Source organism: Pinus tabuliformis, chromosome 9 (assembly GCF_031772625.1).
Source record: "Pinus tabuliformis cultivar Carrire ecotype Pingquan chromosome 9, CPIR1, whole genome shotgun sequence".
Lineage (NCBI taxonomy): Eukaryota > Viridiplantae > Streptophyta > Pinopsida > Pinales > Pinaceae > Pinus > Pinus tabuliformis.
Genome location: NC_142307.1, coordinates 1,864,252,919 through 1,864,270,029, shown reverse-complemented (window position 1 = coordinate 1,864,270,029; position 17,111 = coordinate 1,864,252,919).

Below are 17,111 nucleotides of genomic sequence, written 5' to 3'. Positions count from 1 at the left end.
TTGGAAATTCAAGAGTCATGAGGATGTGGAAGGTCATTCCTCAAGTTATAAATAGATCCTCATTTCTCATGTAAAGGACTTTTAACCTTGGATTCTCCCACAAGAGATAGAGTTAGAACTTTTGGGGAGTAAGTAGTGGCTCTAACGCTCCACTATTGGAGCTAGTGGTGTTCATTGTATTTATGTATCTTGGGACATTTTCTTAATATCGAAGCCTTCTAGGTCAACACATTTTCACACATGGATTGTGAATGTTTCTAAGACTATTCTTTGAATGTTTATGGTTCATATTTGCTTTCATTTGTACTTGAGTAATTGAACTATTTTAGTGACTTTAATGCTTACTTATTGGAAATGTGTTGTTATCTTTATAATGATCATTAGATCCTTGTGAACTATTTCACTTGATGCCAGACAAGCCTTTCTCTTTTTACGTGTGTATCCATTAGGGTAGTACTATTACTTCTCTCTTAGAGGCTCACTTTATCCCCCCCTTTGTTTTAATATAACCTTGATACATCTGCAATCGAGGATTTGCAAGGCATACTATCTTGCTCATTCAAAAGGACATTTCACTTCTCTATCAGGTTGACAGCTAAAGCCAAGGCATATCTTTAAGTAAACGAAGGTCAGGCCATATTTCATATGGGACTCCTACACCAAATGGTGTGAGGTCTAGTTGGGATCTTATATAAGGGAGATACCTTGTATGTTGGCAGTATCCAACACCATCAACATAATCCAATTCTTCATTAGCATGCTCAGGTGCGATAGGGCATGGCTTATTCCAGTGAATGGGGAGGCTCTTAGGCTCAACAGAGAGTTGAAGATTCAATGCATCTATATGACACCCACACTCCATAAAACATTTAGGATAAAATTGAAGTGATAGAATATGAAATTCTAGGCAAGGATGGTTGTATAACAAACATTGAATTTTAGGGGAGGAATAAAACTAGATGCCCAATACAGGGCACACTAGAGGTAGACAAAACTAGTATATGTATACTATATATATGTATTCAAATTTGAAAATTCTATTGAGCCATGTCTTGTTGGATTGTAATGAAGCCAAGGAGGAAACCATCCTAATGTTGTATTAGCTACAACTCTCTATCAATAATCTAGATAGGCGTTTGCATCAAATTGAAGACCATTTAGGCCTTTCTTTAGATACATGCTACTCTTTAGAAAGCAACAATGATCCAATTTTTATGGAAGCATTAGAATCTCCCAAGTCTAAATGATAGGTCATAGTTCTCCTCATTTATTTATCTATTTGTGTTGGTTTTTGTCTACATGCTAGAAGGTGGCACAATTTGTACATTTTTTTGTTGGAGTTTCTTTCTTTTAATGTATGGTGATGAAAAAAATTGGTTTTTCCACTGGTCTAGTTTCTAAGTGGCATATTAGGGAAAACCAGAACCTACGATAATGTACCATGCTAATGCATGAATAGAAATTAACTTTAAAAAAAGAAGGATAATTGTTTTCTAATAATGCATGACCATATTGTTGTACCTCATGGATGATAGTAAATGATATTGGCTTTCTTACAAATTTTGTCTACCTTACAACCACCTTTTAGTCTTAGAATAAGACCAAAAATTACTTTTGATTGGCTAAGAACTTGTATTATTTATATATAATAAAATATAGGTGTAAAATACGCTTTGAACACCAATTAATGATAAAAAGTGTAGAGAAATTAAATAAACATAGTTGTGGTGATAAACAATGCATAAACATACAACCATTAGACAATGATTTTCCTGAGAAAACAATTCCAAGAGAAAATCCCCACCCTTTAAAGCACACTCAATGTATTATTCAACAACTAAAGGGTTACAATACATTGGAGATTCTTGATGCTCTCAACAAGAATGCTCTCTAATAGTGTAATGATTTCAAAAAAAAAAAAATTGGAACATAATAGTAAGTTAAAACTCACACTCTATTTTTCTCCAACTCTAGTACTTTATAAATAGGCATAAAAAAACATAAACCATTTATTATTTTCCAATTCTACATGTTGGCCACTAGCAATTAATTGGTCAATTGTTGATGCTTAGCATTCATTTCTAGGTAGTGATCTACATTTATTCTCTATTATTACTCAATAATTATTCCCTATTATTGCTCCACATTTAATCCCTACTGTAGCTTTGTATTTATTCACTACTCCATTATAGGACTATAATGTGTATGACACACATGACCTGACATTCTCCTACTTTTCATACACCATGCAAGAGTATAAGAAAGAATGCATCAAATCATGAGTTAAGGGCTAGGGGCTATAAGGCCCATAAACTCACAACACCACTCAAATTTACTTGTACTTGTCACTTTTATCAATGCGTCTACAACCTTTTACAAAGTTTTAAGTTTCATGTTTCCATCCTCTACCATTTACCTAATGGAGAAATGCTAGATATCTACATGATTTGTCTTTGCATGAAAGGTTGGGTTCTTAGCCAAACAAATGGAATAATTACTATCACATTGAATTGCAATAGCTCCCTTACTTGGGTCTACTTTTGAACTTCGTTTCATAATCCAAATGGCCTCCTTATGTGCATGAGTAGTTTCCATATGCTCTCCCTCTATAATGGAAAATCAACCATAACTTGTCACTTTCTCATACAACTTCTTCTTCCACTAAAAAATTGAAATGTGTATCCTCTATTAGATCTCCTTCTATATCCATCCCGTGAAAAATCAAAATCTACAAATATTGCATATCCACTATGTACATATCCCCTAAAACATCACTATGATAACAAATTGAGTACTCATAAGTACCTTGCAAATACCAGAAGAACTTCTTAACCACAACCCAATGTTTGGATCTAGGATTAGCCATGATTTGTGTCAAGACTCTCATAGCTTGGGAAATGTATAGTATATTACATAATGTACATGACACTACCATATACACTAGCATAAGGATTAGAAATCATATTCTCCATCTTTGTATTGTGTTGTAGGACATCACTCAACTAAAATATTTGTTTCCACTTAAATCAGAACACTCAATAGTCTACAATCTACTATGTGAAAATGTTGTAGCCGTGGTTTAGATACTTACTTTGGCTCAACCAAAGATGTATTTTTACACTATCTCTCATAATATCCATTATTAAGATATATTTTGTATCCCTAGGTCCTTCATTTCAAATTGTGCTAAAAGTTGAGACTTCAAATAACAATCACATCCTTAGTATTACCAAAGAATAACATATCATCTACATATAGAGTGATAACAAGGAAATTTCCACCATCATGTTTGTAATGTACATAGTGGTCTAGTTTAGATCTTAGAAATCCCAATACCAACACAAAAAAAATCAAATTTTTGGTGCCCCTTTGAGCCACCATGTATGAATGCTATTTTTATATCCATCAACTCTATATATAAATCAAAATTTGCCAGGACAAATAATTGGATCCTAGCAGATGTTAAATTAACAACTAGGGAAAAGATATCACCAAAGTATATCCCCTCATATTGGGAATATCATTTCACAAGCATCCTTACTTTATGTTTTTCAACATTTCCATCTAAACTAACCTTATTTTTGAATACCCATTTACATTTAATGGGTTTCCATCAATCAAGAAAAAATAATAAGTCCCATATATCATTATTTATAATTGTATCCATTTCCACATCCATGACCACTCTCTAGGGCTCCATTTGCATTGCCTCTTTCATATTTATCGGTTCATCAATGTTATAAAATAAATCAAATATACATCTAAAAGTAAACAAACTATAATTATACATGTTTGTTTGCCTTGTTTTCCAAGTGTAACTTGTTAAAGTTTAAGGCAAAGTTTCTTCCTTCTCTTCTAAACTCTCTAAACCCCCATCATTAATTCCATCATGAAATTCTTGTCCACATTATAGTTCAAAGTTCTCACTCTTTGGTAGCAACTGAACCACTAACATTTTCTCATTCTCTTCTGGCTACACCACTGTGGGAGAAGGTTTAACTTCTCCAACAATAATATTCCAACTGTAGAAAATTTTCTAGCCACAAGAACCCAAAGTTGTGCCCTTTTACACCAATGCCATAGCTAATGAAGATACATTTCACAACCTTGTGGTCCAACTTTAATCACTTCTCCTTGGGCACATGAGCTATGCACCACAACCAAAAACACGAATATGGGAACACGAACACCTATGTGGGAGGATTTTTAATCAAGTAACTTATAATAATAATGGCTTCTACCCACAACTTCTTCTTTGATACAACTTCACTATGCGTACTCCTAGCTCTCTACATGAATTTTTTATTTATCCATTCTACAACACCATTCTATTAAGGGGTATATGGATTTTTTGCATGTATTTAAATTTAATTCTCCTTACAAAACTTATAAAACCTTGAAAAATAAAACTCACCACTATTAACAATCCTCAACACCTTAATATTCCTACCAATTTGACTTTCCAAGAGAGATTTGAACTCCTTAAACCAACTAAAAACCTCATATCTAGTTCCAAAAATATATACCCATGTAGTTCTACGATAATCATCCATGAATGGAACACAATACAAAGAATTATAAACTGAAGGAATTTTATTGGACTTGTTTCCCTTTTAGAGTAATTAACTTTAGAGCCACCCTCATTTGAGTGTAGTGTTGTCACCTAGATGAGATATCCTACTTATTTCTTTTTATTTAGGCTTGATTTGTAGTTCTTCCATAAAATACATGTTGATCTAGCCTCATATCACTAATGAGTTCTGTAAATATGACTATGCCATGGTATATTAGATCCTATGCCTTTCACCTCAAATGTTATGTGCACTAGAAGATGGTACTTAACACATGATCTTTATTTCATAGGATGTGTTGTGTTATCATGTGTGGGTTTCTTACTTATACATAGTGTGATGGTTTCTTACCTAGTTTAGAACATGATGAACATTGGTCATGATCTAATAAATATTCTTAACAATAATATTTTACTATTTTGTCTCATTCTAGCATGGGTGACATAATTCTCCTTAGATAAGTGTCGTCTTAGATCAAGTTAAATTATTGGGGATCTAGTTGAGTTAGCATACTAAATATGCTAAAAATATTACCACTTTTCATCTTTCCCCTTTCACTCCCATATCATTTCATTAAACGCTATTATTCTTAATCATGTTTGACTTATCATATGTCACTTTGTAAGATGTAATTGAGAAAATTGAAGACAATGTAATCCTAAGTCAAATGAAGTAAAAAAATACAAGAGGATAGAGGTAAAAGAGCATGAAAGTTAAAAGTTAAAAATTAAAAATTAGTAAAGTCTAAGCTATGCCACCTCTTTAAAAAGGTCCTTACCCCTAAGTCCTTTGCTAAAAATTTATATCTAAAGAAATGATTAAGAAATCAAAGAAATAAAATAAAAATGGGGTAATAAAATAAAGTGCAAAGGTAGTAACTCTAGGCGAATATCCTTCTCAAGAATTGCAAGTGTAAATAATGAATATTCCCAGGTTTTCAAATCTATTTGGACAAGACAAGATCTTTACATCATATAATATGACTTTTAGGGTCAATGCATGAAGTTGCGTTTCCTTTTTTATAAGCTATCCATCATTTTCACCTATCTCTAACTTAGTGATCTAAGAAATACCTTTTATCTTAGGAGTTGTCACATATAATAGGGGTAAGGTTTTCCTCCCATTGTAAAACTTATGAAAATATAAAATTAACTCTTGTTATGATGTTGTTGGAAAAGATTATTCAATGTACATTACTTATTCACCTTACATTGGCGCTTGAATCACCAGTATAGGTCAACACACTACATTAGGATCCATGTACTAAGCCTCGAGATCCATATAATTGCATTGAGATCCATTATATTGCCTTGGGATCCATGTACTATGCCTTGATATTCATGCACTTTGAGATTTTTGACATTGTAATGGGATTCAAGCACATTCATATAGATAAATATTTCTACATTGGTATCAAGTATTTTTTCTTGGGATGTGTGACAACACATAAGGATAAATTTATCTATGTTGGGATTCATGACAATGTGTTGGACAATGAAAAATACTCCACATCATCACCATGTGCCACATGGACCATTACTAAACAGTGGACTTGATATTTTGGCCCATTTCTTGAGGTATTGAGGAGGTTAGAGCACAATTTTTTAACGTGGCCATCTTTAAGGGAAATTATATTTTAGCAAAGTTCTCAAAGTTTCACCATATTGGCACCATTAATTATAGAATGGCCATGGGATTTGTAAAATGGTATTATAGTAGAAAATTGGGTAAAAATTGACCTAGTTATGATACTAGTAAAATATGTCATGAGATAATTATCACCACATTTTAAATACTTGACATCCCACTTCTTAGGACCACACATGTAGGACATTGGAACATATTATGGAATGCACCTATTCTCTTTCGCTAGTCCACTCATGTGTTTGAGTTGTTTGAGGTGGTTATTTCACGATATATCATTTTATTGGCTAAAAATTGTTTTAGACTATGGTATTGAGGGTTTCTCTTATTTAGCTAACAATTTTTCTTGAGCGCATTGTATTCACATATAGTATTATCCTAGCACATGGTTTGTTACTCGTGGTTTTGTGTCGCACCTTATCTATATAATGAGTGGTCCTTTATCATTTGTAGTTGTAGGAAATCAATTAGAGAACTAGTTTGCATAACAAAAAGTTTTATGTGAGTTTTTCCTTAATATTGAGTATGTATTCTAGTGCTAGAAGGAGGATATTTTGACATTGCAAGTTTCTATGAAGATATGAGCTACTACAACAAGAAAATGAATTTGAGCTAATGGGTTCCCCCTATCTCTTGTCTTTCTTGAATCCCTAATATTAAGTCATTTACTAGGGCATGGATATATTAGGATTCTATCCTTTCACCTTGTGTTTACTTTGGTTACATGTTGCAATACTAAGAATAAATATTCATAGATTGTTCTTCCCTAAAGGTCCTACAGTGCATCAAGTATCTAAAATTTAATATCATTTAGAAATCCTTCATGGTGCTAGTAACTTCAAGCATTGAAAGGGCTGCAGGGGTAAGGCACTATTCTTTCTTTCCATTTCTAGCAATATCATTTTAATTTTTCCTCTCTTTTTTTTGGAAATTTAAGGTTCCAATTAATTATGATCTAGATTATAAATTTTCCATTTCTTGGGCTAATTATTTTTTAGATCTAGATTAGGCTTGAATAGTTCACACAAATAATCTTGCTTTTCATGCCTTTTTTTCTTATATGTTTTTGCAAACATAATTTGGATATAGTAACTAAATTTCAACATTTGGATGGATCTAAGTAATAGGTAACTAAATGGATTAAATTATCTTTCAAAGATTAATAATTAATGATTTGGATCTATTTAGGTCAAGTCAAATTATATAAATTACGTTTGAGGGTTTTTTACTTGATAAAGTCATACAATGATGTATTAATGCTTAAGTATTTAAAATTGATTTCCCTCCAATTGCTTTCAAGAGATAAATTAATACATTACATCCCTCAATGACCTAATTTAAGAGTGCAATGTTTCATGTTAGTATGGATAATTTTTTGGAATTTATAACTATCTAAATATTTGACACATGTGGTATAAATTTTGTAGATGATTCTCATTGGCTTGACACTTTTTTCATGATCTTAAATATAAATTATGGTATAAACATGATAAGGAACAAAATAAATGTATTTTTAGGCAAATGACCTAAATCTTAAAGTGTTATTTTTACCTTTTCTCTAGTTGAGCTTTATGCCAAAGGAGGGTTTGATAGAGTTAATAACACTCATAATTTGATACACACATATTATCTAGGTAAGATCTATTGTTGTAATGAATTTCAGATTTAAGTTACTCTAAAGTATTGTTATTCTAGGTGATGTATTATTACTTGAGTATTTCAATTTGACCTTGCTCCAATTCATTTCAAGAGATAAAACAATTTACTATATGCTTCAATGACCTACTCTAAGAGTGTAATATTTTTTTTTAAATATGGATATGTTATTGGAATTATCACTATTCGAAGGTTTGACACATATGGTATAAATTTGCTCGATGATTATGATTGCTTTGTCACTCTTTCATGATCTTAAATCTAGATTACGATTTTAACATGCTAAGGAACCAAAAAAATGCATTTTTAAGCAAATGAATTGAATCTTAAAGTGTTATTTTGATTATTTCTCCTGTTGAGTCTTCTACTAGTTAGTAAGATCTAATGTTCTAATGAATCTAGATTCTAGTTACTCTAAAGTATTGTTGTTCAAGTTTATGTTATTGAGGTGTTCAATGAAATTTTAATATACAATAATAACCCTTTAATTTAAAAACCTCCTTTAACATTGAGTTCTTTGATCATGCTCTCACATTCATGGATTCATTCATTCAGGATTTGAAACATTCATAATGCAACAATACTTAATTTTCAATGTGGTAATGTTGTTGTCTTGAGACACAACATTTATATTATGTTTCATGAGTCTATAATTGCTCAAATAGAGTATATGACGAGTTCATATAATTTATTGAATGTTGATATATGTGAATCTAGGATATTAGTTGATGATAAGTTCATATTATAGGAGAACACTTTAACTATGCGTGCATGGAAACAAAATTATCATTTGCAACCTATTTTAATTCATGCTACATTTAACTTTTCTAAAAATGAATGATGGTTTCTACATTTGGGGCAGACTATTTTTATTTTGCAAATTTGAAGATTACGTTGAAATTTGGGAATGATATTGAAACATAAATTTGTGAGGAATTCTATTAATCCAAATTAGATCATACAAAATCCATTTGTTGAATGAAATACTTATTTGTTTATAATAAGTTTCCTCATTCTGAAGCTCAAGCTTGAGTACTCTTGCACTTAATCATTGTGAGCTTAAATGGTGTTTATATCTCAAATTTGAAATCTAGATTACAACCATAACTTGGTGGATATTGTAGTCTCTTTTCGATTCAGATTCAAACATTATTGAATGAGATACATGTTGGATACATAATCACGATCTTGTCATAACAAATAATATAATATTATCACATTCTGTTGGGTTGTGTTATATTCTTTCCACGACTAGCCCATGTAGTTAACCGAGGGGTTAGAAGGGGGGCAAAGCCCCCCATTCGTTGCGTCGATTGTGTAGAGAGGGGGGGGTCACAGGGGGTTTGAGGGGTGCAGGTAACCCCACTCTATGGGGTCCGGGGCAGTGCCTCAGAAAATTTTGTTTTTGGACCCTATATTAGTTTGGGTAGACCTACCTATGGTTTTGTGCATGATTTTTTGCACATGGTTTTGGACGCGATGGTTTTCGGTCCATGGTATTGGATGCTTTGGCATGTATAAATATGTATTGTAACATCGAAAGGAACATAATGAAAAATCAAGCTGGTAGTCCCGGTTTTGGGATCTAGGGGAAAATCTCTATGTACATGCGTTTTATGTGTTATGCTCTCGCATTGTTTATTTTATGCGTTTTAGAATTCATATGTAGGTAATTTCTATACAGGGTTAAAACCTACATTTGGTATCAGAGCTGTTTTGGTATTCAGTGGGAGATCTGTGGGATCGATTTTGGTGGTGAAAGAAGATGGTGAGCAGTGGAAAGATAGAGATCGAGAAATTTAATGGTCAAAGTTTTGAGTTGTGGAAACTCAAGATGGAGGATCTGTTGGTGGATAAATATCAGTGGATCGCGGTAGATCTAAGTACTAAACCAACGGGAGTGTCCGATGAAGAATGGAAGAAGTTGGATCGGAAGGAAAAGAGCACAATACGATTGTGTGTCTCAGATTTAGTATTGTTGAATGTATCAGGGGAAGCTACGACGAAGGCTTTGTAGGATAAGTTAGGGACTTTGTACCAATATAAGTCTCTAGTGAATAAACTGTTCCTACGGAAAAAGTTGTATAACCTAAGGATGAAAGATGGAGACTCGATGACAGAGCATCTGAACGCATTTAATATTGTGTTAAGTCAGTTATTATCTATTGATATTAAAATTTTAGATGAAGATAAGTGCATCAGTTTGTTGTGTTCACTACCAGATTCGTGGGATATTCTGGTTATTGCAATAGGTAGCAATGCAATTGCCTTGCAGTTTGCTGAAATAATCTCATCCTTGCTGACGGAGGAGATGAGATGGAAAAATATGGAGAGCCAGAATGGTGATGCCTTATCTGTACGAGGACAGTCCCAGAACAGAAACAAAAATAAGTCATCGAGTGGGAGATCTAAATCTAGAGGGAGATCTAAATCTCCAGGAAAACCTGTAAATGTGGTGTGTTGGAAATGCAGAAAGGAAGGGCACTACAAAAGGGATTGTAAATCTAAAGCTCCTGACAAAGGAAAAGGATCTGATGATGCTCCTTCTACAGAGGTGAAAACCACCTTAGATGAAGGTGGGGATGTGTACTTGGCTTCTTCAAGTACACATGTAGATCATGAGGCATGGATGATTGACTCAGGTGCGTCCTTTCACTTCACTCCCCATAGAGAGTGGTTCTGCGAGTATGAGAAATATGATGGTGGTGATGTCTTCTTGGGGGATGATAGGAAGGCTAGAATCGTTGGTCGTGGAAAATTAAAGTTGAAGTTGCAAGGTGGAAGGGTTAGAACACTTCCGGCTATTTTGCATATTCCTGCATTGGCCAAAAATTTGATTTCCGTAAGCAAGCTGGATGATGCAAGTGTAAAAATAGTGTTCGAGAAGGATACCTAAAAAATGGTTCAGGGAGCACTGGTATTGATGTGGGGAGTTCGGATTAGAACTCTGTACAAGCTGTAAGGTAGCACTGTTATTGACGGGTGCAATAGTTTTGTGGTTCTTGAAAGTGGAGCAGAAAATCTAGTGGTCTCTAGAGAGAAGACCATGTTGTGGTGTCAAAGGCTTGGACATATTGGAGATAAGGGCCTTAGGATACTTCATGGTAAAGGTATGGTAGAATCTAGGAGTAATAGCTCTCTGGATTTTGATTTCTATGAAAATTGTGTATATGGGAAGTAGAATCAGGTGAGTTTCCCCTCTGGTGGTAAGAGGGTGAAACATATATTAGAACTTGTGCACAGTGACGTGTTTGGACCTGTGAAGGTTCCATCACTGGGTAAGTCTGTGTACTATGTATCATTTATAGATGACTTCTCAAGGAATACATGGATATATTTCCTTAAGAAGAAATCTGAAGTCTTTAACATGTTTAAAGAATATAAGGTTCTGGTGGAAAACGATATAGAGAAGAAGATAAAGGTGTTGAGGACAGATAACAATGGAGAGTTTTGCAGTAAGGAATTTGAATAATTCTGTAAGAAGTGTGGTATAGAACTGTAGAAGACTACTCCATACACACCTGAGAAAAATGGAGTCGTAGAAAGAATGAACAAGAAGTTGATGGAAAGGGCAAGAAGCGTGCTCAATGGTGTCGGGTTAGGATAGGAATTCTGGGCAGAGGTGGTGGAGACAACATGTTACTTGGTCAACAGATCACCTTCATTAGCGTTGGATGATAAGACTCCATAAGAGGTATGGACTGGTAAGAAACCCTCTCTTTCACATCTAAGGGTATTTGGATGTGATGCATGTGTACATGTTCCAAAGGAGAAATGAAGCAAGTTGGATGGTAAATCTGAAAAGTGCATCTTTATTGGGTATAAGGATGGTTTAAAGGGTTATAAGCTTTGGAACCCAGTAACAAGGAAGGTTGTATATAGTCGAGATGTGGTGTTCAAAGAGGTAAAAGATGTTATTAAACATGAAGTCCAACCAAAGGAACTTGAGAAGATAGAGTTTGAGATTAAGGAGGAAGAATCAAACTCTACAATAGAGGAGGAATCAGAAGATGAAGAGCCACAAACTCCGGGTGTGAGAAGATCAGTTCGAGAAAGAAGGCAACTAGAAAGGTATAGTCCATCTGCTTTTTGTTCAAATTTTTCTTTATCTATTACAGATGATGATCCCAGAACTGTGAAGGAAGCAGTAGATTCAGAGGATGGAAAACTCTAGAAAGAGGCCATGGTTGATGAAATGGAATCTTCGCACAAAAATGAGGCTTGGGATCTGGTGGAGTTTTCAGCTGGAAGGAAACCCATTTGTAGGAAATGGGTGTTCAAGAAGAACTGACAAATGCAGAAGGAAAGGTGGAGAAATACAAAGCTCGGTTGGAAGCAAAAGGTTATTCCCAGGTTCTGGGAATTGATTTTGGTGATATTTTTTCTCCTGTTGCCAAGGTAACTTCTATTAGATTAATTTTATCTATTGCTGCTACTTTTGAATTTTGAGGTAGAACAGATGGATGTGAAGACAACATTTCTTCACGGGGATCTAGAAGAGGAAATCTACATGAAGCAACCTGAAAGCTTTGCGGTGAAGGGTAAGAAAGAACTGGTATGCAAGTTAATAAGTCTCTCTATGGGTTAAAACAGTCACCAAGGATGTGGTATCAAAAATTGGATACATTTATACGGGGACTTGGCTTCACCAGAAGCAAAATAGATCATTGTGTGTAGTTTAAATTAATTGGTGACCGTGTTATTTATCTAGTCTTGTATGTGGATGATATGTTGCTGGTTGGAAATGACAAAGAAATTATCTAGGATTTGAAGACCCAATTGTCCTCCAAATTCGACATGAAAAATCTTGGTGCTGCAAACTATATTTTGGGCATGGAAATTAAAAGAGATCGGCAAAGAGGAAGCTCTGGTTAAACCAGAGGAAGTATGTCGAGACAATACTGCAGAGGATTAATATACAGGATAGTAAACCGGTGAAGGTTCCTATTCCTGTAGGTGTGAATTTATTTTTTGAAAAGTGTCCCAAGACACAAGAGAAGGAAGAGGACATGTCCTGTGTTCCATATGCAAGTGAAATTGATATCCTGATGTATGTGATGGTCTGTACTAGACCAAACATTGCACATGTAGTGGGAGTATTGAGCAGGTTTATGTCAAAACTAGGGAAGGAGCATTGGACAACAGTGAAGTGAGTTTTCAGGTATTTGCGTGGCACTAGTGATTATGGTTTGTGCTACCAAGGAAGACTAGGATTGGACAGAGTGTTGGATATTCGTGGCTTTGTTGATGCAGACTGGGCTGGAGATCTGGATCAAAGAAGATCTACAAGTGGGTATGTTTTTAACCTATTTGGAGGTTTAGTCAGTTGGATTATTAAGAAACAATTTGTAGTGGCACTATCAACTACAGAGGCAGAATACATGGCAGCCACTCATGCAAGCAAGGAAGCATTTTGGTTGCAAAGATTGTGTTCAAGTATGGGGTTAGTACAGGGAGCTATAAGGATAGACTGTGACAGCCAAAGTGCAATTTTATTGGCAAAGAACCTTGCATATCATTCAAAGACAAAGCACATTCATGTTCAATATCACTTTGTGAGGGATATGATAGAAGACAAAAAGGTGTTGCTGGTAAAAGTGGACACTTTGAAGAACACTGCAGATGCATTGACAAAATCTGTGAGCTCTGAGAAGTTCTCTTGGTGTAGAGAAATAATGGGTGTTGCAGGGCTAGATAAATAACTAAGCTCTCTTGTGGCCCCCTGTGGAAAGAAAACAACAAGTGGGAGAATTTTGGGTTGTGTTATATTCTTTCCACGACTAGCCCACGTAGTTAACCAGGGGGTTAGAAGGGGGGAAGAGCCCCCCCTTCTTTGCGTCGATTGCGTAGAGGGGGGGGGTCACAGGGGGCTTGACGGGTGCAGGTAACCCCACTCTATGGGGTCTAGGGCAATGCCCTGGAAAATATTGTTTTTAGACCATATATTAGGTTGGGTGGACCTACTTATGGTTTTGTGCATGATTTTTCGCACATGGTTTTGGACGCGATGGTTTTCGGTCCATGGTTTTGGATACGATGGTTTTCGATCCATGGTATTGGATGCTTCGGCATGTATAAATATGATCCAGATTTAAACAAGAACGCAATAGATTACAGAGATAACCATAAATACAGAGATGCGATAACCATAAATACAGATATGCAGTGGAAATAATACTTCATTTCATTACTGTAAAATACTGAAATATGCTTACAAACAGAAATGGAGAGAAACTAGCTAGGGCGATGGTAGCTTATCTCTGAGAAGAGATGTGCGGCTACATGCCTCTGAACTGTTCCGAACTGTATTAGAATGAGGCTCGAAGGCCTATTTATTGTTGAGAAACAATGAAAAACCCTTCACATTCCGAAAACCTAACCCTAGAAGATGAAACACCAAATTGTGGGCCCCGTTTGGTTAAATTGGTACATCAATTTCCCGGGGTCGTAACTTTGGCATACAATCTCCGTTTGACGCGTACAATAGCTCGTTAGAAAGATCTATCCGAGCACTACCACTTTGGGAAGGGCAACATCGGTCCATGGACCCATGTTGCCCCCAGATTCCCAAAAAAACGTCGTTTAGGGCCTCAAAACGGCTCCGGAAGTTCAGGACCCGAAAAACTGCTAAAAATAGTAAGTTGTGCTACAATTAAGGAAACTAAAAATGCAGAAAGAGACAGTTGTGGGGGTCCAAATGGGTTGGTGGGTGGCCACCAACATCCACCTGGATCATTCCTCCCCCCTTAGGAAGCAATGGTCCCCATTGCGTTGAGTTCCTCCCTGAGATGAGGAAGCTTCTGCTGAGTTGGTTCTCTGGTGAGCTGTTCTGCAATCTCTGATGTGTCCAGAAATGGTGGAAAGCATGGTCGACGATGGGCCACATTGAATACTCGGTGCAAGTGAAGGAATGGAGGAATGCTGTGCTTCAAAGCATTGTTGCCCATAGCCTTGGTACTGCTGTGAGGACCATGTCGAAGTGATCTGAGCTTCTGATGGGTTCTGGTAGGGCGTTCTTTCTGTCGATGCAACCAGACTTTGTTGCCCACCTGAAACTTGTGTGGTACCCCTGTGGGTGAGGAGAAGTTGTTCCTGTGTTTTGTCATGACCATATCCCTTTGCTGCTGCTGCTGCGTGGAGGAACCCTTTGCAGGGGTCATGGATGTAGCAACGATCTTCCCCTTACTTTGGGAGTGAACCAGACAGATGAATTTCCTGGTCTGTGATATGAGCTTGCTGCCTTTCTTGGTAGTGATCAAAGATGTGGCGGTAGGTGGGGCTACCTCCGGTATCCTGTATAATGAATTATTTAAAGAAAGAATGACAACACGAGGCCTTGACTCATACACAGCATGCCGCCTCCACAAGTATGGTTGGCCTAATAATACATCACAAACATCCAGAGGTGTAACATCACACAATACCTCGTCTGTGAAGGGCTTGATGCTGTAGGGAAGGCGGCACTGCTGGCGAACTTTGAGATCTCGTCCTTCATGAAGCCACCCGATACTGTACGGCTGTGGGTGTGGTGTAGTCGGTAGGCTCAACCGCTTCACGACCTCTGCTGAAATGAGGTTCTTTTGGCTGCCACTGTCGACAATGAATTACAGCGGCGAACCCTTCACCCACATCTGTGAGTGGAAAAGACGCTCCCCTTCCTCTAGATTTTCGGGCTCATCTTTCTGGATCTTGGCGGTGGCAACAGTGGTGCTGGGATCCGCATCAATGATCTGCTTCCCTTTGCCATTCCCCTTGTCGAGTTCTGGCTTAGGGTCGGAACATGCATCTGATTCGGAAGCCTTCAACTCGGCCACCAGCGACTGCTTGGTCCGACACTCACTTGTGTTATGAGTGGGACTCTTGTGGAACTCACACCACTTTCCTGTGTCCTTCTTCGGCTTCGTGGTGTTGTTCTTTTCTTGCGGCTTTGATGGGTTGTCTTGGGTCACCCCGCCTTGGCTTTGTCCTTTGGGCTTCGGATTTTCAGATCCAAAGTCTCGCTTCTTTTGTTTGAACTTTTGCTCGATTTTGACAGCGTATCGGTATGCTGTGCCGAGTGAGGGGATGTTCAAGAACCCCATCTCTTCCTGGATGTACTTGTGCAGGCAGCCACGGTATTTGAGTACCAGATGCAACTCAGAATCTTTGATACCCAACTGTGTGCGAAGGGTATGAAAAATGTTTGTGAACTCTGGCACATCTTGGTCTCGTCCCTGCCGCAGTGTGGTCCATTTGATGTATTTGTCCTCATAGCTTCCGACAGGGTAGTACTGCTCCTTGATGGCATCCCGGAAGTCATTCCAAGTGGGTGCGACTGAAAATAGTGAGCCTGTACTTTCATCCTTCTGCTCGCAGTAGGTTTCCCACCAGTCCTTGACGTGGGGGGCTGCTTTGAGAAGAGCGAAAACAATCTTTTCCCGACTTGAAAATTCGTGAACAGAAAAATACCCATCTAGCAGATTTAACCATTTATCTACGGCATCTGCGTCTATTTGACCCTCGAAGATGGGGATTTCAAAATTAACTTGTACCTTAAACGGTGTGGCGTTTCCAGAGTCGCTGTTGGAAGCCGATGCGTCGCCTCTGGGTAGCCGTTGAAGGATCTGCGCAAAGCTATCCATCATCGCGTTCCTTTGCCGCTCGAGCGCTTCTTCGAGCAAGATTTTGATAGGATCTCCTGCCCCCTCGTCTTTCTTCTCATCCGCCATGGGAGGCCGTCGGGATTTGCGAGGCTAGTCTTGCAAAGGTTCGACCAGTTCAAGCCCTAACTCCTTATATCCCGACCTCGTTGGGGACATGCAAAGAAAAACAGAGAAAAAGCAGACCGCTCTGATACCACTGATCCGGATTTAAACAGGAACGCAATAGATTACAGAGATAACCATAAATACAGAGATGCGATAACCATAAATACAGATATGCAGCGGAAATAATACTTCATTTCATTACTGTAAAATACTGAAATATGCTTACAAACAGAAATGGAGAGAAACTAGCTAGGGCGATGGTAGCTTATCTCTGAGAAGAGATGTGCGGCTACATGCCTCTGAACTGTTCCGAACTGTATTACAATGAGGCTCGAAGGCTTATTTATTGTTGATAAACAATGAAAAACCCTTCACATTCCGAAAACCTAACCCTAGAAGATGAAACGCCAAATTGTGGGCCCCGTTTGGGTAAATTGGTACATCAATTTCCTGGGGTCGTAACTTTGGCATACAATCTCCGTTTGACGCGTAC